We start from the raw sequence: 4802 nt of genomic DNA, 5'->3' as shown, positions 1-4802 counted from the left end.
AAAAAAAAAAAAAAAAAAGGTTCAATCAGTCAATTTCAACTTCTCGCGGGAAAAAAAGATCTTGCAAAGTTGGAATTGATTGATTGAACTTTTTAGTCCCACCCAGTCTGCCGTTACCACCGCAGCCACGCCCACCCAATGGGCCACGCCCACCCAATGGGCCACGCCCACCCAATGGGCCACGCCCACCCGGCACCCGACGATGCATAAGTGGGTTTTGGGTTGCAGTTTGGGCACTCGGTCTCTAAAACAGTGGTTCTCAACCTTTTTAATGCTGCGACCCCAACCGGTCGTAAGTCGAGGACTAAACCGGTCGTAAGTCGAGGGCTACCCAGCCGGTCATAAGTCGAGGACTTTCCCTGCCCAGGAGCGCCGCGCATGCATGGTTCCGCCCCCTGCGCCGGCCGAGGCGTAGCTGGCAAGTGGCAGAGACGGAGCAGGCCGACCACCAGCTGGCCCACCCCAAGCGAGGTAAGGCATCCGCCGGAAAAGGGGGAAAAAATGGCGGACAAAAAAAATGGCGGACAGCCTTGCTTGGCGACCCCCATGAAATGGTCGATCGACCCCAAATGGGGTCCCGACCCACAGGTTGAGAACCACTGCTCTAAAAGGTTCGCCATCACTGTGCTACAGGATTCTTCCATTTGTAACTCGCTTTTTCATGAACGCCAAACTCTGAAGAAACGCAGGTGCCTTTCTCAAACTCAAAAAAAAAAGACCACCACATACAGGTAGTCCTCGACTTACGACCGCTTACAACGGACTCCCCCAGAGTTACTTACAACCCAGATTTGAAGTTCCGATAGCCCCTCCTTCCATTGTTACATGGTCACCTTTCGGGCGCTTGGGAGCTGGCTGGCATTTACAGCCGTTTACAATGTCCCGCCGTCACACAACCACAATTTGCAAAGTTTGGGGCTGAAAAACCATTGTCTCCAGCAAAAAAAATAAAAATAATTAAAAAATCAATGGGATTTGCTTAACAGCCAACCTGCTTACTTTATGGCCTCCAACCGCTTTCCGTTAACAACCGTCACAAAAGCCTTTTGCAAAATCAGGGCGAGGTCACGCAGCAACCCCACTAAACGACCGGCGTGACTTATGACCAGAATCCCAGACTCAAAACAGTCGTAAGTTGAGGATTACCTATATATTAAAACACCTCTAGCCGTACGCCCATATAAACAAGAAGAGTCAAAGACGCGGTTTTGTACGTTTTAGCAGCACGACTTTTTTTTCTCTCCTTGATTTTCAACTGTTCGTTTAACTTTTATTTACTTCAAGTGAGGAAGGCTGGCTCTCAAGGGTACACAACATACGCTGCTTGTGCGTTTCTTTCTTTGCCACGATTGCCAAATCAACTCCATTCTTTGCAACAAAACCAAAAAAAGAAAAAAAAGGATAACGGTAACCTGAAACTTCCTTTTATCGGCTAACCTTCTGTTTGTTTGCTTTGAACACTGCAAGAACGCAAAGAGGGCAGACAGGCTTCTGCAAAATCCACTAAGTGGGGAGGGGGGGGAACCCTGAGGTTTCTGTAAGTTCTGTTTTAGCTCTAAAGCAGAGTTTCTCAACCTCTGCAACGTTAAGATGTTTGGACTTCCATTCCCAGATTTCCCTAGCCAGCTGTTGAAGTCCAAACATCGTCAAGCCGCAGAGGTTGAGAAAAACTCTGCAAGGCAAGTTAAGAACTCTGCTTCTTGTTATCCCCTGGACTGTGTGAAGATGCAGAAATGGTTCCCCCCCCCAAATCCATTTAACCAAGTCTATTTGAGGGAAGCAGCGTTTCACGAGCTCAGGAACTTTTTACAAGGGTGGACTTCGACTCCCAGAATTCCTCAGCCCAGCCATGCTGAAGTTTCTGAGGTTGAGAAACACTCTTCTAAACCAGGGATCTTCAAACTTGGCCCTTTTATGACTTGTGGACTTCAACTCCCAGAATTCCTCAGCCAGGCACAAGTCATAAAAGGGCCAAGTTTGAAGACCCCTGTTCTAAACAGTTCCAGATACCAGGGATGGATATGTTTGATCTGGGAAAAAAAAATCTTATCTGGACACGGGCAAGCACCAAAGATGACGACAGCATCGTTGGCCTCCTTTACTTCAGCCTACCCTGACCTTCAGCAGTCCTACTATGAAGAGCTAAGATGACCCAGAGGTCATGCAACCATCAACAGCCACGGCCACCTTACAACTGCTCCGATCCTCTGCCGTGACACTGTTGGTGAAGTAGAGCTGGAGAGAAGGGCCAAGAAAGGTCCTTCAAGATTTAAAGGCAAATATGAAGCCCTCTCAAGCTCGCCAAGTCATTTCCCATCCATCCATCCCTTTCCATCCCTTCTCAAGCTTTCCAAGTTCGCCCACCCATCCATCAAACTTTCCATCCATCCATCCATCTTTCCATCCATCTTTCCACCCATCCATCAAGCTTTCCATCCATCCATCAAGCTTTCCATCCATCCATCCATCCATCCATCCATCCATCCATCCATCAAGCTTTCCATCCATCCATCTTTCCACCCATCTTTCCACCCATCCATCAAGCTTTCCATCCATCTATCCATCCAGCTTTCCACCCATCCATGAAGCTTTCCATCCATGAAGCTTTCCATCCATCCTTCCATCCAGCTTTCCATCCATCTATCCATCCAGCTTTCCACCCATCCATCCAGCTTTCCACCCATCCATCCAGCTTTCCATCCATCTATCCATCCAGCTTTCCACCCATCCATCCAGCTTTCCATCCATCCATCCAGCTTTCCAAGTCTATCCGTCCACTCACCCCCCTTGCCACCATTTTTCTCTTGTCTAATGCAGCCTCAACCCCAACTATGAACTCTGAATAGAAGAACAGAATTGATAAGGACCGACCAAACAAATCAACTCAGCACAATCTGACAGGATAGCTGAGTAAGAGTCCGTGTGTGAGGGCTATTCCCATCTATCCTTCCACATCCATTCCTGCCCTCTATGTAATTAAAAAAAATAAATCACTGCTCGATACATCTGGGGGAAGAGTAATTCTAAGAATTCAAGTCACAACCTTGCGACTTCTTGCAGGGATGAATCAATTTCTCGTTTTTGACGCCCGCCTGTCCTGAAGAGTTAAGGAAGGCGAGGATGTGTGACGTAACTGGGAAGCCATATTTAATTCACCTCTGCTTGATTTGGTGGTTACTAGGCACGGTTTTTAATGGGAAGCAAACCTGGACAGGCCCACGGTTCCAAACAGGTTTTCAGCACTGTTTTCTTTGGCTTCTGGGAGATTTTAAAAAAGCACCTGCTCCTTCACCTTCACAGAGGATGCAAAGAGAGAGTTTGGACAATGAAATATTGCCCAATCACCTCCTGTTCCTTCCAGAGAAACTGGGGCCATCCCAGCCAGAAAGACATAATAAATCAGGGCTCTCCAAACGTGGCAACTTGAAGACTTGTGGACTTCAACTCCCAGAGTTCCTCAGCCAACATGATGGCTGAGAAATTATGGGGGTAGAAGTCCACAAGTCTTCAAAGTTGCCAGGTTTGGAGACCTCTGGTGTAAACGAACACAGTTTTTGCCGGCGATCGGGTCAAAAATCAATACTCCGTTTTCTCTTTTCTGGAGAGGAAAAATAAAGGGAGGGGGTGGGCTTGATTAAATTTCAGAATTTGGGGGAACCTTTTACAGCCCCGTCTGCCCACAGTGCAGGGCTCACTCTGCTGACAAGGAAAAAAAAACACCAGCCAAATAAAAATACATTACCCACAGCTTTGAAAATAGCCAGCAAAATCTCAGCCTACATTAAGAGACATTCAAAGCAGGAACTGAAATGTGGGGGGGGGATCAAACGTCAACTGAACCCAGTTTGGGTCAATCATGCAAAGAAGCCAAGAACCTGCTGTTCAAACTAAAAGCCATCTCTTCTCCCTCCTCCCTCCCTGCCTTAAGTTACACGGCTGAGCTGAAAAACAGAACACTGTTAAGACTCGGTGGGTTTGCCTTAATCCGTCCTTACGTCTTCGAGATGGAAGGGTGCAAATGGAGGAACTTAAAAGCTCGACCGAGGTGCAAGCTGAAAGCAGGCCATGCAAAACATTCCTCTATTTTGCACCCGGCGACTGGGGGGGGGGGGGACCTGTCACGACCGGATCCACCAGCCCCACTATTTCCCCACTTCTCACATGAACACAAAGAAGATGGGGCAGGCTGAGAGAAGATTGGAGGAGCTTTGGAGCGGTGTGTCGGCCCTAGAGGCTTCCTTGAGCGTCCTGGCAAAGTTCCAGCAAGCTTGAATCTAGCCAATGCTTCTTTTCTCTTTTTTTGCAGCGTCCCAAAAGGGGAGTAAATTGGAGGCTAAATTCAACTCTGGAAGGCCAGGGAGAAAAAAAAAATCGGAAGGAACTTTCAAAGACAGATTAGGAACAGACCCGTGAATGAGTTTTCTCAACCTTGGCCACTTTTAAAGATAAGTGGACTTCAACTCCCAGAATTCCCCAGCCAGCACAGCTCTGTGCTGGCTGGGGAATTCTGGGAGTTGAAGTCCACCCCTCTTAAAGTGGTGGAAGCTGAGAAACACTGCAGTAGAGAGCCCATCATCTACCTAAAAAGATCCCGGATAGCGAGGCCACTTGTGCGTTGGGCAAAAGACGTCTTCTCCATGCCAGGGGCTGGACAGAAGAAAGACAGAGACCACATAAGCTGGCCAAGTACAAAACCAAAGCTTTTTAAAATCCAGACCCCAGGAAGACCACGAGTCCAAGTTCTCTTCCCTGCCAGCTGAAACAGGTCTAGGAAGAGACCGGTAGGGAGTACAGTCCTTCTT

The sequence above is a fragment of the Protobothrops mucrosquamatus genome, unplaced genomic scaffold (genome assembly GCF_001527695.2).
Source record: "Protobothrops mucrosquamatus isolate PMUCROS unplaced genomic scaffold, P.Mucros_1.0 scaffold2662, whole genome shotgun sequence".
In the NCBI taxonomy this organism is placed as follows: Eukaryota; Metazoa; Chordata; class Lepidosauria; order Squamata; family Viperidae; genus Protobothrops; species Protobothrops mucrosquamatus.
This window is presented reverse-complemented; position numbering follows the sequence as displayed.